The following is a 20,708-nucleotide window of genomic DNA, read 5'->3' as shown; positions in this document are numbered from 1 at the left end:
AGTTTTAGACCCCTGCTAGCAATTGTTTTGAAAGAAAAAGTGAGGAGGGCATCAAAAAGTCTAGGGTATTTTAAGCTGTATTGAGAGACATACTGTTAATGTGGCGTGGTCTGCTTCTGCTTCACATCCACTGCTCAGGCCAAATCTGGGACATGGGATTCAGTGTAGGGAAGCACACACTCAAAGGGCTTTAGGACATGTGTAGCAAGAAGAGGAAACAGCATGATGAGAGGACTGGGACTTATGAGGCACAAAGGATGATCGGCGCGATCTGGGTCATTCAGCCTGGAGCAAACTCATTGTGGCAGAAAGGGACGTTGTCACCGTCTTCAAATATTTCAAAGCTGTGCTTTGATGAGAGTTACATATTGTTCAGTGTGCCCCAAATGGTATAACTTAGACCGAATGGTTGGAAACTGCAGAGAAACGGATTTCAACTCAAGAAATACTCAGGCAACTCAAGAAAAACTCAAGTGAGAGGAACCTTCCAGCCTGTCTAAAGATACAAAGTGATGCTTGGGAGGTGAGTGTTGACTTTGTAGGTGCACTTGGGTCATATTAGCAAAGACCAGCCAGCCAGTGGGAGCAGTAGACAGCATCCAAGGAGCAAAGGGATGGAGTCCATGGAACAAAGCGTGGTTGTTGAGTAAATGTGAGGATGTACTCACTTAAACACTCACAGTTCAAGTGATAAAAAACTAATACATTTCTTTCTGCTAGTAGAATGCTGTATGAGCTGGGGAGAAAAGAAGGTGCTCTGTGTACTGAGGAAGGTTTTGAGCAAGCCAAATTAGAGTCTTTGAAGAAACACACTTCCCTCTTTTCCACAGTTCCACAGCTGTTTTAAAGATTTAGTTGTTTGAAGAGTTGAAAAACTACTGCTTAATTAACAACCAGTTTGGTTTCAGGAAGGGGAAATCACAACTTAGGGGCTATCCGAGACTGTGGTTTTTATTACTTAAGAGTTTGACACTGTAAATTCATACCAGGCAGTATGCACGCTTATGGACTAGAAACGTTGTGGTTTGTTAAAAATATTTTTCTTGCAAGTGATTTGAAAAATGTTATTTTTGATATTTCAGCAAAATGAGCTACTATAACCTCAGTAAAACAGGTTAGCATTCTTAACACAGGGAACCGTAACCTAGCAAAGTTAGGAAAGCAGCAAAGAGACTGTCCCTCAAGCCCTCCTCCACAGATGCTCCCAAGGGGAGTCCCCCCCAAAAGCCTCACTCTCTTCTGCCTTCCTGTCCTGGTCACATTCCTCCCCAATTTTCTCATCTCTACCTATTCATCTACATCCTTTGAAGCCTGTGGACAGGTACTAGCTCTGTCCAGAAGTACACGTTTTCCCCTGATGGATGTGATCCCTAAAACCCTTTCAAGTCCTCACTGTGCCCCAAGGCCTCACCTGGGCCCTTTCTAACAGTGCAAAGTATGTGCATCTTGTCCCACTGTTGGCTTGCACGCTCACCAGCTCTGGGTCTGCCTTCCTTCCCATTCTTGTATCCTCTTCAATTTGGGGCACACTGGCCTGAACATAGTAGTGACTCCATATTTGTTGAATTTCAATGCCTAGAGTGTCTTTCCTGCTAGAAGATAGGCTCTTTAAGGGTAGGAACAAAACTATAAGCAATTTGTGTATGTTATATAGTTTGGGACACAGCGCATCATATATAGTTGACCATCAAATTTTTTTTTTCTTTCGGTACGCGGGCCTCTCACTGTCGTGGCCTCTCCCGTTGCGGAGCACAGGCTCCAGATGCGCAGGCTCAGCGGCCATGGCTCACGGGCCCAGCCGCTCCACGGCATGTGGGATCTTCCCGGACTGGGGCACGAACCCGCGTCCCCTGCATCAGCAGGCGGACTCTCAACCACTGCACCACCAGGGAAGCCCTGACCCTCAAATATTGAATGAATGATGAATAAAAGAATAGAGTGAACAAAGAAATCACATAATCTCTCCGGGTTTGTTCAACTATGAAATAAAGGAATTGAGCTACGTTGTCTCTACAATTCCTTCCAGATCTCAAATGTTATGAGGTTAAGATTCTGTATATTCTAGTATTTCTCTTTTGCACCAGGCAACAAAAAAAGTGACTTTTTGTATCTCCTGAAATTTAATCTAAGAAACCCTTATAACTCTTTTTATACTTTATGTTAAATTTGATGCCAAGTTAATTTCTTTACTCTTGTTTATACCAGAAATCCTTAAGCATCAGAGTAAACTAGAATGTTGCAATTGCCTTAGAAATTAGCCTGAGTATACAGAAGAATAAAGATTTTAAAGAAAATATCCAGCAGTGAAAGAACTTTGAAGCTGTTAATGTTTTATTTATTTTTTTAATTTTTTAACTTTTTTTTTTTTTTTGTAAAATAGAGCCTCTTTATTGGTACCTGTAAGCTCAGGTACTAGGTATTCCCACAAGCTTGCGGGCTGGCAAGGCCTCCTAGGCAAGAGGGCAGGCCCAGAGCCTGGGCGTCTTGGCACAGACACAGAAAAATGAATAAATTACAGTTCTAATACTCAGGGACAATATAGAAACTACGATGCGAAATTCAACATCTGCAAACAAAGGGCATGAAAGCCATAAGGAGCCGCCCCTCGCCCCTGGCCGACTGGCCTTAGGGCACAGGCAGGTGGACCAGGCTGGAGTACGGTGCCTGGAAAGCCCTGAGTGGTCAGGGGCATGCTACAGGCCCTGGGGCAGCCTCTTGCCCTCTCTGGGCCTCCTACTTCCCCCTCCTACATTGATGGGCTTGGAATAAAAGCTGCGTCCTTTGGGGACGGGGGAAATGGAGCAGAGGACAGGAAGGAGAGGGGTTTTTTTAACTTTTTATTTTGGTTTTTGTTTGTTTTTTAAATTAATTTTATTTATTTATTTATTTTGGCTGTGTTTGGTCTTCGTTGCTTTCTCTAGCTGCAGTGAGCGGGGGCTACTCTTCGTTGAGGTGCGTGGGCTTCTCATTGCTATGGCTTCTCTTGTTCGGAGCACAGGCTCTAGGCACACGAGCTTTAGTAGTTGAGGCACGCGAGCTCAGTAGTTGTGGCTCACGTGGCATGTGGGCTTTTCTCGGACCAGGGCTCGAACCCGTGTCCCCTGCATTGGCAGGGGGATTCTTAACCACTGCACCACCAGGGAAGTCCTATTAATGTTTTAGAATTGTGTCACGTATCCTTAAGGGGCAAAGGGTAGACATAATCTGAAATATCCACTCAGGCAGCTGTACAACATTTCCTTTTCGCAAACACCAAGCAATCAGTGTTAGTTATTCCTCAGAGCAGTGGCAGAATTCCAAATTATTTGTTTTGTTAAGAAGGATTCTGATTGTAGAGCCGTGTTCATAGGAACATTATACACAACAGCCAAAAGGTGGAAGCAATCCAAATGTCCGCGACTAGGTAAACAAAGTGTGGTATATATTTACATACAATAGATTATTTTAAAAAGGAAGGAAATTCTGATGTATGCTACAATGTGGATGAACCTTGAAGACATTTTGCTGAGTGAAATAAGTCAGTCACAAGGGACAAATATTGTATGATTCTACTTATATGAGTTACCTAGAGTAGTCAAATTCATAGAGACAGACAGTAGCATAGTGGTTCCAGGGGGTAGGGTAAAGAAGGAAGAAGAGTTAGTGTTTTATTGGAGGCAGAGTCTGTTTGGGAAGATGAAGATCTGAAGATGGATGGTGGTGACGGCTGCATAATAACGTGAATGTGCTTAGTGCCTCTGAGGAACTGTACACTTACAAACGGTTAAAATGGTGAATTTTATATTATTTATAGTTTACCACAGAAAAAAGGAACAACAACTTGGAGCAGGTAAAAGGACAACTGTATCAAGACACGAGAATGAGGGAAGTATAGAATACGTTCTTCTCTGGTCCAAATACTCTGACCATTATTATCTAGACCAGTGAAGTGACTGGCCTTGAATTTGCTAAGGATGCTGTACGTGGAGGAGAGCAATAAAGAGACAGCTGTGAATGAAATAGGGCAAGCTACAGTGATTTCTGTTGCATCGTGAGGAGGAAGGATGAAGAGATAGGTCCTGTTATGTTCAGTACTTAGGGAATGGGCTGTCTTGTGCCGTCCTATTATGGACTGAATTGTGCCCCCATCTCCCACCCCAGCCATTCGTGTGTTGAAGCTTTAACCAACGATGAAATGGTATTTTGAGATGAGGCCTTTGGGAGGTAATTAGGGCTAGATTAGATCGTGAGGAGGCCCTCATGATGGGATTCACTAATAAGTCCGTTCTTCCTCCCGCCCCATCCCTGCATGCACACGCCAAGGAAAGGCCATGTGAAGAAGTAGCCAGAAGGTGGCCTTCCATAAGCCAGGAAGAGAGCTCTCACCCAGAACCCAATGGAACAGCACCTTGATTTTGGACGTCTAACCTCCAGAATTGTGAGAGATAAAGTTCTATTGTTTAGGACAGCCACTCTATGAGATTTTGTTATGACGGCTCCAGCTGGCTCATGCATGTACTAGAGACATGTATGGTAAGAAGGCTTGATATAGTGTCCTGACATGTGCACCCTTGTGGCTGGTTGAAGCAGGATGGACAGTTGAAATACAGCAGACACAGCTCCCACGGTCACATCCAGGTCGAGGTGCCAGGGACTGATGGCTGGTGCTGGAACACACCCACTAAAAGGGCTTGAATTTGTAAAACTTCATCCTTTGCTGTGATCCTGAGGGATCTGGGCCACTCAGCACCTCATTCATAGATATTATGAAAGTCTGTGAGGGAAGGAATCATGGGAATACATGTGCATATTTTTAAAGAGTACAAATAGTATGGGAATATGTTAAAGGAGAAAAGATGAAAAAGAACAGAGCAAAAGGATCAAATGCAGAAGAAAATGTTGGCAGGAGATGTGGAGGGAAAGTGGGAGTAAAACTTGCCAAATGCTTCATGGCCCCCAGCAGCTTTGCATAACATTAAAATGTGACTTTGACTAATTTTCCAACATATTACTTGGCTGCAGAAGTAAGAAACATAAAGAGATAGTCATTTCTGCTCTTGGAAACCTTCAAAAATAAAAATAGATTTGAAAATGTCAGTGTATCTTTCCAGTTCCACAGACATCGTCTCCAGCCCCTTTTGAGACTGGTCTTAACCCAGAGCGTTCTGTCCATTCCAATTAAGCCACATGTTCCATTGAAAACTTGGTCAAGGATATCACAGGCACACGGATGTCTTATCCACAAAGCACCAATTTCCCCCTTTAATTGTTTGCCTGTCAGAATCAATATCTCTCTGGGGTCTGCTTTTGGGGCCCAGCCAATCAGCTCCATTGTGCTGACACAGCTCAGCTTATACCAAACAGAGCTGCTGCCTCAGTCCCCATTAAGGGAACAAAGCATGCCATCATCCCAGACATCACACCCCATTGCTATGGCAAACATCACTGTGACTTGAAAATCATAGACTGTCAGAAAATGAAGGGGGCCTGGAGACCGTCTCATCCTAGCCCAGCATTCTCCTGAGACAGAAGGGAGCCATCACACAGTGAGCTCCTGACAGAATCTGGACGCACCCGCCTCTTCTGATTCTCAGGCCACTTCTATCAATATTTCTACCCTACCTAGTCCCGCCTTAGCATCAGTTTTTAAATGATCTCTCCATCTGATCACATTGCACATTTACCTTTAATTCTAGACCTAATAAAATGTTCTTTACTAGTTGCATGCTTCCAAGAACCCAAGACACAGAAAAGAAAGAAGAATGGATTAGGGCTCACTGGAGACCAAAGTTCTGACCGTAAACCAAACCTCTTCTGAGTGACAGGGCAAAAAGTGATGTCATTGAAGCAAAGGCAACTGATTATGTCAAGGTCATGGTGTAGTGGACATTGTTTTGGCAACTTCTGAACTCAATGCCTGTTTGAGCAATTCCCTTCTGTAGGAACACCTACTCTATTAAACCATTCCAATAAAGAATCCAAAAAAAAAAGCCAGGTACACACTTTCCCTGGCTCTTACCTAGCTCAGCCTATGCTCCAGCCTCAGACTTTGCTTAAGGGACAGATAACCCAGAGAGGTGAGGTCTGTGGAGGACAGTTCAGCAGTGGCATGAACATCCCTCCTCCAGGCCACAATGGTCCTGGTGCCAAGGGTGGCATCTGGTGTTCCATGGTGATAGCACCATACCTGTCAGGAACCCTAGTAATGTGGTCCCAGAGCCTGGCTGCTTTCTTGCTCAGTGCCCAGGTCTCAGCGTTCTTGGTCCCAGGTAGTCCTTTGATTGTGACTGGTCCAGACAAGGCAGCTGAGAATGAAGGACTAGGGTTCTTCTCCGAGAACTTGGCCATAACAATAAGAAACTTGAATATTATGACTTCAGCATACTGTAACATTAATAATTTTTTCAGAGATATAAAATATAGGCAAACTATATTTTGCATTTTCCTTTCAAAAGTATTATTAATGAAAAAGTTTGATCACTAATTTGTAGCACAAATCTTCACTTGGATTGTAAATAGTCAGTAAGGATTGATTAACAGAATGTATTAGAGTGATGTGAAATCTCAAAAAAGGTATGGCCATAATTATTCATCCCCGAAGAAGAATCAAATGATCATTAGCCCCCCCAAAAATGTTTTGGAATAGTCAAAGTGATCTCATTTAATGAAATTGGGTAAAATAAATACTCTAATGGATTCCACAGCAATTTTCTTGTGGAATTTGTTATGGGAAGCAAGTGGAAAAGATAGATTCCAGTGGATTCATGCATAAGGAAATACACTTAAAGAAAATGGGTAATTTTATGCATCGATGGATTCTGAGTTCAATACAATCTCCAAGAAGAGATTTAGACACATTTGCTGCTATTAGTACATTCAGCAGGTGTCAAGAACAATCAGGCTGTTGGATTAAAGGGAATAATAGTAGTTAATGACGATTGTATTAACACCCTCCCACAGAGCAGGGATTGTATCTTGAAGTAGTTTTCAAAGCAAGAACAGGAGGCTGTAATGGGGGCTGACCTCCGTGGGGCTGGAACAAAAGATCAGGGAAAAGGGAATGCCAATGGCCTTCTTTTTTCATTTAATCATGGGCACTAACATCGAAAGTCAATTTTGAAAGCGAAGCAAAAGTTGTGATAATGGGCTTTATACCTTCTCAAACAATTACAAGAATGAAGACTCTAAAAAGGGAAGAATACCAGAGAAATATAAATATTTGAGGTATTATTTATTCTGAGATTAACTAGAACATTAATACGTTGATAAGGTAAAACTTCAAACAGTGGAATTTTCCTGAGCTAGCTTCTTTCAGAAATACAAGTAAAATTTAACTTGCAGGATAATATTTACGTCAGTTATACTGAGGTTACACATTACAGAATAATTTTCTTTAAACAGTTAATAACTGGTTTTTGAGATATGGAAATCCCTTACTTCTGACTTCAATTTACTGCTCTGTTTCTAAACACAGAAATACTGTGTGGTGTAATAAAATGGTTGACAAAGGGTGCTCTGTGACTCCCCCCCCACTGGGTGTTCTTTGTACCCTTTTCCTAGGCCCATGCGTCTGTAGTGTGTGCTCACTTACAAAGAGCCATATCTTCTGCAAATGCTGCAGCCAGAGGGTTCTTATTTGAAGGATGATTTCACTGGGAAGTAACATCAGTGTGTTGATAAATTTCACTTAACAGTTCCCAGCTACTCTTATGATATCTGTCCGCCATTACAAGTACTGCTTACGCATTGGGGGGAAAAGTTACCACATGCCAGTGATTAGTATGTATTACTGAACCACTGGAAAAAGTGCAGTCATCTGTAGCAACCATAAATATGGACGGTTAAAAGGATATGCCCCTACATGGAGGAGACTCCATGTAGTAAATAAAGTCATGGAACACTGATGGATATGGGTTCAAGCCAAGATATGAGAGAATTCAAAGAGCTGAAGGGTTAACATTCTACCAGAGGCTAACATTCTATCTAAGCACAATGACTATAATACATTGACTTTTTGACGTATAGACTCTGTGTCTTTAATGAATGTTTTCTTATTAACATCCCATTCCTGCAGGAAGGTAGAGCAAAGACGATAGGACAGGAATCTGATAATACTTTTACTTGTGTGATATCCAGGAAACTCATTTGTATCCTAAGCCACTGAAAGTTTTAAAATTTATATTCTAAATAGATCATCCTAGCAACCGAACAGTGGGTAAATGAAAGGGGGGGGGGCGCAATATAAGGGAGATTACAAAGGAAAATATTTCAATAGTCTATGTCAAAGATAAGAAAGGCCTGAACGAGTACCATGTGTGTAAGGAAGGAGAGAAAGGGAGTTGTTGTTGTTATTTTAATTTAGGAGTTAGATCTGTCACACTCAATGATTCATTGAAGTATGGACTGGGTGAGAAAAATGAAAAAATCAAGAATAATCCTTGGGTGTTTCAGAGACAGTATTGCTTTGGGTTAGTCAGTGAATGGTGGCAAAATAGATATAAAACAAAGGCTACGAAGCAATAATTAAACTAACTTGTGACTACATCGATCTGCATGTTGGCCCTATTGCTTAGTCTTTATCTCTGGGAAAAAGTCAAAGATGAAGTAGGAATAAAATGGGGAGTGACATGGAAAAGGAGTCAGTTCCAAGTCTTCAGGAAAAGTGAAGAGAATATTATTTGGACGCCGTGAGCTTCACTATAGAGGCCAAGGCATCGTGTGATTTAATTAAGGTGCACTGAGCATAAATCTAAAAACCGATTGTCTAGGATGTCCCACACGACATTGTGCTGATATGATCAAATAGTAATATCCTGAGCAACTCTTGCCTAGGGATGGTTTAATGGAGCCACATAAAGAGTACCAGGCTTTGGTTCAATTTGCTGCAGTATTCTGTATATATGTGCAAGTGTGCATGTGTATGCTGAGAGAGAGAGAGAGAGAGAGAGAGAAGAAACATTGCAACATTTCAGACTAAGCATCTGATTCAGTAACTAAAAGCAAGGACTAAATTTAATCCAGAGCCCAAGGATAGTCCAATGAAAGCAGTGCAATGACCAAGTTGTCTAAGACACCATTTATGGACGTCTGTTTTTTCTGGGTCAAGGCCGACCTCACTTGGTGCAAATCCAGCATTCACAACCTCAACCAAATGAAACAAGATGATAAATTAGGTTGCATTTATTTATTTATTTATTTTGACTTTAGCAGTACTTTATTTATTTTTTTAACATCTTTATTGGGGTATAATTGCTTTACAATGGTATGTTAGTTTCTGCTTTATAACAAAGTGAATCAGTTATACATATACATATGTTCCCATATCTCTTCCCTCTTGCGTCTCCCTCCCTCCCACCCTCCCTATCCCACCCGTCCAGGCAGTCACAAAGCACCGAGCTGATATCCCTGTGCTATGCGGCTGCTTCCTACTAGCTAGGTTGCATTTATTTATTTTCCTGAAGAATTAGCCCTGGAATTCCCTTAGTCAGTCTAAAATGATGAAGCCATTTATAAAATTTAATTCATATTCATCTTTTCAGAATACATGTGTTGTGCAAAATGTTTCCAAAACTAGATTTTTTTCCCTTGCCTTACCCAAAAATTTGAAGAGAAAAATTTACAGTAAAATAATTTATGGCAGAAATGTTTTTAAAATGTTGAGGGGTTATTTTTGGGTTATTATACATACATACTAATCACTCAAATCCTCATGTCTATAGAGTTTTCTAGCAATGGTTATAGGGTCTTTGGTTAGCATGCAAAGATAAATTTATATTTGCTAAATTATTCTTATTAAGGCAAATGTTATAACACTTATCAGGGTTTCAAACAATGAATTACAAGCTCCTTAGCATGTAAAGAAATGTCTTTACTGGACAATTCTTATGAGGCAAGCACCGAAACAAACAAAATCTCAAGGTTAAAGTTTAATTGGTCAGAAAATTCACGTAACCAGATCATTAGCAACCAGAATTTTGTGGTTAAAAGAGCTTCATGCTTTCTGCTTATTTTAACTTTTAAATCCTCAGTTTTACAAAATGTGAAATAGTAGCTCCTTAGTAAAAGTATAGGTATCGGGCTTCCCTGGTGGTGCAGTGGTTGAGAGTCCGCCTGCCGATGCAGGGGACACGGGTTCATGCCCAGGTCGGGGAAGATCCCACATGCCGTGGAGTGGCTGGGCCTGTGAGCCATGGCCGCTGAGCCTGCGCGTCCGGAGCCTGTGCTCCGCAATGGGAGAGGCCACAACAGTGAGAGGCTCGTGTATAGGTATCATAAGAAAGACCTATTGTAAAAAGAGCTGTTTTGTAGATTATCTGTCAATCAGAATTATTAGTAGTTTGCCCTCTTCTTTGTAAATTATATCAGGAAATAATATTTTTCCTGCAAATAATATTTTCAACGAGCATACTATACTTCTATGCATTCTTCAAAATCTGGGTTAAAAGTATTACTTGAGGTAGAACTGTTGAAGAAAATGTCACTTTGAAATAATATTACTTTTTCAAATCTCAATTTCTGAATCTCTCTTTGAGGAAGGCAAAAAGATAAATTATTTTAAAATCCTTAACTTACATTTTTTCTACTATATTAAGGTAACAATGATAATATTAGAGGCTATGGTGTCTCAAACAGTTGTTAAAGAATATAAAAAGACCATCTTTGGCAAGGCTGAGATTAAAAAGGAAGAGCTTCTAACTTGGTAGTTGGAATTATATATATGTATACATAGAGGTAATTATTATATAAATAGCATATAAATTAATATTATATAATAATTTATGTATATAAATCAATTATACATATGCATAATGCATATTCAATCCTAATTGCTTTCTGTATCTTACTAAAGCTGCTATAATGCCTCCTAAGTTGTTGGTTTTGTATTCTGTGAATTACTTCAGTTCACCTCTGTTGAGAACAAATGGTTTAGCTGTTCTGGGCTTTATGCAACATTCCCAAATGACATATTAATTCTATGACAAAGTAATTAAAAGCTCCTGCTCTGAAGCCGTAATTGCTGAGTTGGAATCTGGCTTTGCCATTAACTATTTGCACACCTTCAGAGAAGTTACTTAACCTCTCTAAGCCTCAGGTTCCTCATCTGTGACCTGACAATAGCAATAGCACTGATTCCATGGGGTGTTTTGAGCATCACATCCATGGAAGGTTCCCAGTGTGGTGACTGCCTGGTGCATAGTACGCATGCAATCAATATCAGCCATCGTCACTAGTATTACTAAGAACTAAAGAGAATGTAACATAGCTTTATTTTTTGTAGTGATCTTCTGTGGGGTACGCCATAAAAAAATGATTTGGTAACTCTGGATCTAGAATTCAAAATCCTTAATCCTTAGAGAAGAAACCTAGGCTCTGAGACGTTTAGAGGTAATCGATGTGAAGCATGTCACCTACTGCCAGGTACTCAGTAAGGGGTAGGAGATGCTATTGCTATGGTTATCATCATGATTTTGTAAATTAACTTCTTGTCCATTTTGGCTTGACACATAGATGATTGAGGCCCATGGGCAGAAGTTACCCATGGCTGTTTGGGACAGTATTGTGAAGAAGGCTGAGGCTGTGGTTAGTAAAAGTCGTTCTTTAAATTCCTTTTCCTCTCAAAAGGAGTTACCCTTTAGCTACCTGCTTATCTAAACTTCTTCCTTCCCCCTCTGGCAAATATGTTCTTGTAAAAGCATTAGTTAATTAACTTAAATAATTGAGTTTTCTATATTCTTTTCAAGCTAAATTTTTACATGTTTTACACAATTCATTAAGCCAAATAACAATGGAATGGCCTGCGTGAAAATCTTTCTCAGAGCCTCTCAAATTGCACTATAACCTTGAATCTTTCAAAGCTGGCTCTGGTTATACAGGAATCATGTCCAAGGGACTTGCTCAATGCAAGGTATCAAAAGTATTAAAATCTATAAGGCATGCAGAGAACTCTAGGATAATTTCAGTGGCGTACTGTCAAGATCATATTCGATTTCGAAAACTACTGGCCCATATGATTTTGTCTTATTTGCATTGAGAAATACTAGGAGTATTGAGCAAAAATTGCCCATCCTTCTAGAAATTGACTCCCTGGGCAACAGTATGATGTATTTTTTTAAATTAATTAATTAATTAATTTTTGGCTGCGTTGGGTTGCTGCTCATGGAGTTTCTCTAGTTGCGGCGAGCGGGGGCTACTCTTCGTTTCAGTGCACGGGCTTCTCATTGCAGTGGCTTCTCTTGTTGCAGAGCTCGAGGTCTAGGTGCATGGACTTCAGTAGTTGTGGCACGTGGGCTCAGTAGTCGTGGCTCACGGGCTCTAGAGTGCAGGCTTAGTAGTTGTGGCACATGGGCTCAGTAGTTGTGGCGCACGGGCTTAGTTGCTCCTCGGTATGTGGGATCTCCCCAGACTATGGATCGAACCCGTGTCCCCTGCAATGGCAGGTGGATTCTTAACTACTGTGCCACCAGGGAAGCCCCAGTATGATGTATTTTTTAAAACTCTAGAAACTATCGTGTATTCATTAAAAACTGCATTGAGACTGGAATTTTATTTACCTGAGAACTGTGGCCTCCTATTGTGACCCCAATTTTATAAATTTAATTTGTAAGCATGTAACTCATATATTTAATTTTTGAACATGACTTCCGAGGGAAAAAGACCTGCATACATATCTACCACCCGTACAATATAAGAGTAGCAGGATCTCTGTTTATATACAAGAAGGAATGCTCCCACATTGGGAGACTATATTTTTGTGCTTTAGAAATGGAGACAGAGATTGAGAAGAACGTCTAAGTTTGTACACACTGATGAAGTACGCGTGTCCACTTATTGCACTACAAGTACCACTGCAGTGGTACTGGACGGACTCCAGAGTGGAACAAAGGGAGAGGCTTCTTTGGTGCCAGTAGCCTCATCAGCCTCAGGACTGTGGGGGACACTGTCTCTCTGTGGGAAAGTCAAAAGCCTTCCTTGGGTGACTCTCTGCCTGCATGTGACACCAGAGGCAGGTGGGAATAAAAAAGAATGTTCTCTGACTCAGTATTTTCTCTGAAATTTTTGATGAAATAGATAACATTACATGCAGCCCAAAGACAGAAGCAACTTGTAAACATCCAGGGTTATGTGAGACAACCTCAAATCTGACTTGGATGTTGTGGAGTGAACTTGATGTTTCATCGGACCAAGAAGATGAGAGAGCATAACAAGAAGCAGTTTCCCAGGGAGTTATGGCAAAGCTCAGGTCTTTAAACAGAGACATAACCACCTGAGGAGTGCAGCATCTTCTAGGGACAAAGCAATAATGCCAGCCTACCGGATGACCTAGCTGTGTCACTCCAGCAAATCAGCTGTCCCCAATCCACTGGCTTCAAACCCCTGGGGATAAAGGATAATTTCAAGGAGTTCATAAAACATATCTAAATTGAGCTTGTTTTTAAATGATTGAATACATACACATATTTACATATATATATACACACAAAACATATATAATACATATGCATATGCATAATACTTCTATTGTGTGTAGAAGCTACTTAAATATATGGTCAACTTTAGAGTAGTGTTTTATTTTCTCAATCAAGAGATACTAAAAGTTATATTGTTTTCATTACAGAGATCTGCCAAATGTTTTGGCTCCGAAGAATGACTCTCATGTGAAAATGCTGGAAGCCACAGCAAAACAGTATTCCATTACTAAAACATAACACTCTTCCATTTCTGAAGCATAGTGACATAAACCTTTTAAAATGGTTAACATTTGAGTGTGAATTAGGTTTTAATTGTCCTCTCTGTCTTTTTGTATGTATTCATGTGTACTAAATAATGGCCTCCTGTGAACTACCAAGTGGAAGACTGCAAGGGCAAGACAAAGAGCATAGCCAGGGCGCTTCCAACAAAAGTGAGTGTTCTCTGCTGCCAGAAGAGTAAACACAAGCTCTTCCGGGAGAGAGAACGACCCTCTGCTTCCTTCCCATATTCTGTCTGAGCCCAGGGCAATAGTCCAAGCGATTGCAGGACAGGGCTAACTTGGGACACGCCTCACTGTCCTTGCCACTCTCACATTTACTCAGGTAAAGACAGAGCAAAGTAAATATCAAAGTTATTTTAGGAAAAAACTGGGAGATTTTGATTAACAATGCTCACACGTCTCAAGGTCAGGAAGGTGTGTAGAAAGGGGAGTGAAACCCTATTGTCTGCCCTGGAGATGGCTGAGTGTGGGCTGTGGGCATTATCCTCAAGCAAATGCTTTGGAGGAAATGATCGCTAAAGGGGAGATAGGAAAACCCCAGCTTAGTTTATGCCCAGTGTTCACACGCAGAATATAAAAGCTGTCTCATCTATATAGACGCAAGAAATTATTGCTGTTTGCTCTTACAAGCAATGGCTCGTTTTATACCTCTCTAGATTTACTATGCCGCTCCATCCAAAAATGGAACAACTTTTGTTATTTATTTATCAATGCTTATTTGAATTAACCTTTTACAGACATTGGGAAGTTAATTATAATTATTTATTAAGATATCTGAGTCCAAACCAGAAAATTTTAAATCATTTTTTAGCAAGACTGTTTTTGGGAAATGAAATAGATATTATTGAAGTTATTTGTAAAGTTTTCATTCATAAAGCATAGCTTAAGGAAATACCTACTGTAGCATGCTATAAAGAAATAACCATCAATAAATAAATGAATGAGGGCTTCCCTGGTGGTGCAGTGGTTGAGAGTCCGCCTGCCGATGCAGGGGACGCTGGTTCGTGCCCCGGTCCGGGAGGATCCCACATGCCGCGGAGCGGCTGGGCCCGTGAGCCATGGCCGCTGGGCCTGCGCGTCCGGAGCCTGTTGCTCCACAATGGGAGAGGACACAACAGTGAAAGGCCCGTGTACCACAAAAAAAATAAATAAATAAATGTAATTTTCCCATTCTTCATATGATTCTACACGTATCTTGGATTATATGCAGGACTCTGATACATATGAATGTGATAACATTATATCTATATCTATATGAAAAGGCAAAGATCTTCCTTCTAATAAATGGTTTTTAATTATTACACCCCAAATCCCCACTTGAGAGAAATATTCAGTATTTATGTGGAATTGTTGGGAAGATTCGTTGTCCATCCATTCCTTCAGACACTCACTGGTCATTGTTGGTTGAAGCCAGACCATGGGATAGTGGAGGTTCAGATTAAATTTCCTTGGTAGTCTGTTTCCCAGAGTTGCCTTTTGGTGTTATAATGTTAATTTTTATGGTGAGAAACTATAATAAGTATCATCTCAAATCCAGCGTGTGTGTATATACATATTTTTGGAAGTTTATAAACTTCATATGTAAAGATATAAGCTATATATAAACTATATATATATAAATATGTAAAATATATACAGATGTCCACCGATGTATGACGATACCAATGTATACACACTATCTCATTTAGAGCTCTGTAGTCTAAAATTCCATATAAGAAGCATATTTTATTGAATGAATGAAAGAGTAAAATATTGAGTGGCATCACCCATAAGATTTTACTTGCTTAGAGTGTGGCTATATAACACAGCTGGTTTAGTACAGTCCCATCATATGTCTTAGCACTTAACTGACTTGGGAACAGGTTTAACAGCCCTTAGTGGAAGTTGGGAGACTGACACCCAATAATACCACACTGTTTCATTTATTGTTGCTGTATAATACATGTTTTTAAATCTGATTGGGCTAATCCTCTTTCATTGTTTTTTTCTCAATGTATTTTTTCCTATGATTTTATCTCACCCTTTAAGTTCTATCATGGCTAATATGATCTATTATCTCTATGGACAGTATCCTTAAGTCTGCTTTGCCCAGGGCAGTCTGGTTTATGCCTGTTGTCCCAGCATATTATTGCATTCTCAAAAGTGTCCAGATTCAGATGATAAAGTATATATTTCTCAATTCGGTCCATTTTATTCATTCCCACAGCCGTCACCATTGTCTGACTTCCTTCCTCCCAGGCGTCCATCCAGCTCCATTACTTACTCCGTTCCATTCTCCTGCTTCCTTTCTTCCTCTGCTACCATCATTTCTACTTTGCAGTCCTAATGGACGCCCCTTTTCTGCTTTAAATATCCTAAAACATGCATACTGAGTAAATTAACTGATCGATTCACATCCGTTTTCCCCCAGATGTGTTACATTTACTTTGTCAAACTTCAAGAAAAATCTCTGTGGAGATTTTGTGCTTAATTGGTCTGGATATTAGTATACTTGGATATTATTCTCAATCATTTAACAAATCTTATTTTATTCATTGAAGGATTCTTTCCATCCATTTTTCCCCAAAACTTAATCAAATTTTATCCAGAACTCAGAAGCCCATACAATGGTAAGTCTATAGTGAGCTACACAATTTGGGAACCTTATTGTAAGGATACATTAAGAATAAAGAGCCTTTCTTTTTTTTTCGCGGTACGCGGGCCTCTCATTGTTGTGGCCTCTCGGGCCTCTCACTGTTGTGGCCTCTCCCGTTGCGGAGCACAGGCTCTGGACGCGCAGGCTCAGCGGCCATGGCTCACGTGCCCAGCCGCTCCGCGGCATGTGGGATCTTCCCAGACCGGGGCACGAACCCGTGTCCCCTGAATCGGCAGGCGGACTCTCAACCACTGCGCCACCAGGGAAGCTCAAGAGCTTTAATTTTTTTTTAAAAATTTATTTATTTATTTTTTGGCTGCGTCGGATCTTAGTTGCGGCATGTGGGATCTTTGTTGAGGCGTGCGGGACCTTTCGCTGTGGTGCGCGGGCTTCTCTTTTCCAGTTGTGGCGCGCTGGCTTCAGGGCGCGTGGGCTCTGTAGTTTGCGGCACGCAGGCTCTAGTTGAGGGGCGCGAGCTCGGTACTTGTGGCGCGCGGGCTTAGTTGCCCCGCGGCATGTGGGATCTTAGTTCCCTGACCAGGGGTCACACCCGCATCCCCTGCGTTGCAAGGCGGATTCTCTACCACTGGACCACCAGGGAAGTCCCAAGAGACTTAATTTTTAACCTTAAATTCTAGAACCAAGGATTGCTCACTGTGGCAAATAGTTGGTGAGCCCTTTACATATTTTATGGTAAAGCTAATATAGTATAATCCTTTTATTCTTAAAGCTTTCCACCTAAATTCATATTTTCATTCTCATACTGTATCTACTGGGCAGGTATTTTATTCTGAATAAACAGATGAGGAAAATGAAGACCACTGGTTTTGATCAAACAATAAAAGTGCGTGTAGAGCTGTCTGTCTTGATTGCTAGTCCTATTAAGTTAATTTCTTTCTGAGGCAAAATAAATTAATAAAGAAGTAAAATTTGATGTAATTAATGATATAAAGTTATCTCCTTAATTCTCAAAAAATCTCTTTGTTGTTTTTATGAAGAACTGATTTTGGTTCTACTTGGAGATTAAGTGTAGCAATTTACGAAAATTAGTAATCAGTAATGAGGATATAAAAATACTTTGTGTACTTTATCCTTTCTCAACTGGAGTAAGGAAGAAATTTATTTTAGTAGGACAAAGCCTCTAGGTTATTCTAGAGTGTTAAAATATAAGTCCTATCCATATGTCTTAACAGGAAGGACAGTATGTATTGTTATAGAATGTAAATATTCTGCAATGCAGTTTAGTTGATATACTTTATAGGTACCTGAAGATGGGTACTTTCCATCTTTAAGAGTTTCTACTTGGTCAAAGCAGGAGAGGTTGGAGTGTATCTAAAATGAGAAGCTTAACCTAGGTGGACAAAAACCATGATTACCACTGAGATCCTGGCGGCTGCTTCTTTTTTTTTTTTTTAATCTTCCATTTCACTATGTTGATTATAAAGGAAAATAAACTTAGATTTTTTCCCCCCCTCTGGAGAATAGTGAGAAAAAAACTTGACCCACTGACTAAGCACTTGATAGCATGAATACTTTGAAATGTTAGACAACACATGGAAGCACTAAGCACTAACCTTTCAGTATTGAATGCTACCAATAAACAGCCAGATACTGCTGACATTCACACCTATTATTGTGTCGCATTCGTTTTATGGATACAATAAACCCTCCTGGATGATGAACATTTTGTAATTCAAAGAATGACTCATGAAAAATATAGTTTTCACTTACTAAAGTGCTGTAGGATTGAATTTAGAAATGTCTTGCTGTGTTGAAATTGATTCAATTTGAATGGCAATCCAAACGCTATAATAAACTTTAAAAATGTACAAGTATGTTTTGCTTCTTTCATCTATTTGGGAAAACAGAAGCAAACAAATATGATAATGTTCCTGGGACCCACTGCACAGTTATATCTTATTACATAAACAAGCATTATATAAAACAGTCATGATTATCACTTCTATTTATGGAACAAATAAATGAAATAAAGCCAGTTTCTAAAAGATGTTAAATGGCATCCAATAAAGCATTGTAACTGAAGTTCATTCTGACCAAAACTTTTTTGAATGTTTGTATACCTTGATTTAGATTGACCTAATGGGACAACATCTGGATTTCTTTTTTAAGTATCTGATAAAGCCATATCTAAGGATTCACCAAGTGATTCTTTTAAGACACATCTAAACCAATATAGTTAGGATAGAATTCAGTTTAAACTCGGAATCTGTACTCTGCTTTTATCTGATCTGAATAATTGAATTAAAAGCCTTAAGCAGTCACCTACCACTAATGATTTTCTCATTTCTTCTTGAGGATTTAATTAGATCAGACTCTAAAGAGCATGATGATTTGTTGGTCATCCCAGCAAGGCAGCAGTTAGAGGGAATGATTTCTTAACAGCAAGAAATGTCTTTCTTTGGGATCTTAAAACTAGAGTTGATTTCATCATTCTGGATTTTAAGATGTATGAACGACTTTTCAAAGACTCATTCATTGCAATGATTTACTTTGAATATATTCCCAGAAAAATATTTTTTTGAGCTTTGAAGGTTAAATTTTTTAGAAAGTTCATGTAGCAAACATAACTTAATCTTTATAATACCCCCTGTGGGAGATGGTTAACTCTAAGTCACACTGAATTTAATTGTAGCAGCTCCTCATAAAACTATACACTTTACCCAAGGTTTTCAACACACATACCTTCAAATATGTACAACTATTTATATACAAACATTAACAAAAAAAAAAAAAAAGAAAGAAAAAAGAAAATTCGGAGTACCAAAGTAGATACGTCTTAAAGTATTCCCTTTCTAGTCTGAAATTCCATGAGTCTGTAACTGGGCTGTTTTCACCGTGGACAATAACAGGCTTGACCTAGCTTTGCCAAAGTTGCAACATCCAGCTATAAGCAAGGAAACACAAAGATTAAAAAACCAAACTGAATGTCCATTTTTTTCTAGGCAACTTAGAAATGAGTATATTTTCTTTCCTTTTAACTTTGGAAAAAGAAGAATAATCTTGTATCATTGCATTTCATTGTTTCACTAAATCTCAGTTGAAAAATTTGTTACAGTATCATTTTCCCATTCCAGTGTAATTTCTATGTACAGAATGTCTTTATTATTTCACTCTTTCTTAAAAGTATGCTTTGATAATCTAGTCTACAGAGTTGCCATTCTAATATGTTATCTTAGAGAAGCCACACATAGCCTTGTTTTCTGGCAAGTTATATAGGCACATACTGGAATGTTATTCAGCAGCTGGTTCAGAGATTGATGGTTTATAAATGTGCAAATAGCTGAGATTTGGGGATGAAAGGTACTGTTATGTTATTACCATGAATGTACGATCACAGTAAATACTGTGGTAACCCAGGCCTGAAAGAATCTATTAAGTTAACATTATGCATTCTTTGGGTTTTGAGGTTTCTGAAACTCACCCATCATTCAGTGCCAATCGACATTTATAAATACCACGAAGCCTGACTATCAGACGGCTTTGTTTCACTTCTCTGCCCCTCCCTTTCCCTCTTCCTGTCCCGCCATCTTTATCTGACCTCTTAACCAATCATAGCTTGTTTATAATCATTTGAAAAATAGTGTTGAAATGTTTATACACAATCAATTTGTAATTAATAGGAAATGACTTTATAAGGCTGTTTGATGCCTGCTGGTAAAAGAAAGCCAGGCTTGTGTCTAATGGGTTTCTTTCCATCTCCTTCAGCAACAAGGCATGGCAAAAGGATTGTAAATGAAGATGGACTGTGTAATGAATCACAGCACTCGAGACGGACGTGAAGGACAGGGAAAACAAAGGGCGTTCGTCTGAAAGGATGTTCTGTAGAACAAGGTCCCAGGTATCACTTTTCAATTTTTCACATTATTTTGAAAGGTTTTTTTGGCCTTTATACTGCTTTCAACAAAATTTTTATGTAATCAAGTGAACCAACTGAACAGTGGCTTTAAGAGAGATCTGAATGGAGCATTTGTTTTTGAAGCGAGTTTTGCTGTGTTCAATTTCATCTCCCATGAGTCTGTCTCTAAGGGCATTCACATACGCTCCATACATGTTTTACCTAACACCTTGCAAAGCATTTTCTTAAAATGTAAGTCTTGGGAACATTTTGCCTACTGAGTAGAAGCCTAAACGATAATCAACTCAAAAGATCATTATGATGGCATGGAAAAATCATTGTGCATTGAAAAAAAAATCATCTATTTAGTGAGACTGTGTAGGAGCAGTAAAGACAAGCAGGTTGGATTGCAGTCACACACTGACATTTGACATCTTTTTTTTTTTTTGCTTTGCTTTTTTACATTTCTTCCCTTTCCCTTCCTTCCT

General features: G+C 39.6%; 1 protein-coding gene across 2 annotated transcripts in view; it reads right to left on the bottom strand.

The window, feature by feature from the left end:
- The window catches only part of SORBS2 (sorbin and SH3 domain containing 2), a 320,493-nt gene that overhangs the window by 267,119 nt on the left and 32,666 nt on the right, over positions 1-20,708 (bottom strand). The window contains exon 2 of one of the 2 annotated variants that reach the window (XM_029226673.1): positions 4,919-4,995. The exons of the other annotated variant lie outside the window; for it this stretch is intronic. The gene's annotated coding sequence lies outside the window, so the exon portion shown is untranslated. The remainder of the gene's footprint in view (positions 1-4,918; positions 4,996-20,708) is intronic. 2 annotated transcript variants of the gene reach the window in all.

Source organism: Monodon monoceros, unplaced genomic scaffold (assembly GCF_005190385.1).
Source record: "Monodon monoceros isolate NGI ecotype Baffin Bay Population unplaced genomic scaffold, NGI_Narwhal_1 Super_Scaffold_17, whole genome shotgun sequence".
Classification (NCBI taxonomy): domain Eukaryota; kingdom Metazoa; phylum Chordata; class Mammalia; order Artiodactyla; family Monodontidae; genus Monodon; species Monodon monoceros.
The sequence above is the reverse complement of the archived record's forward strand: the minus strand, read 5'-3'. Positions and strand labels throughout refer to the sequence as shown.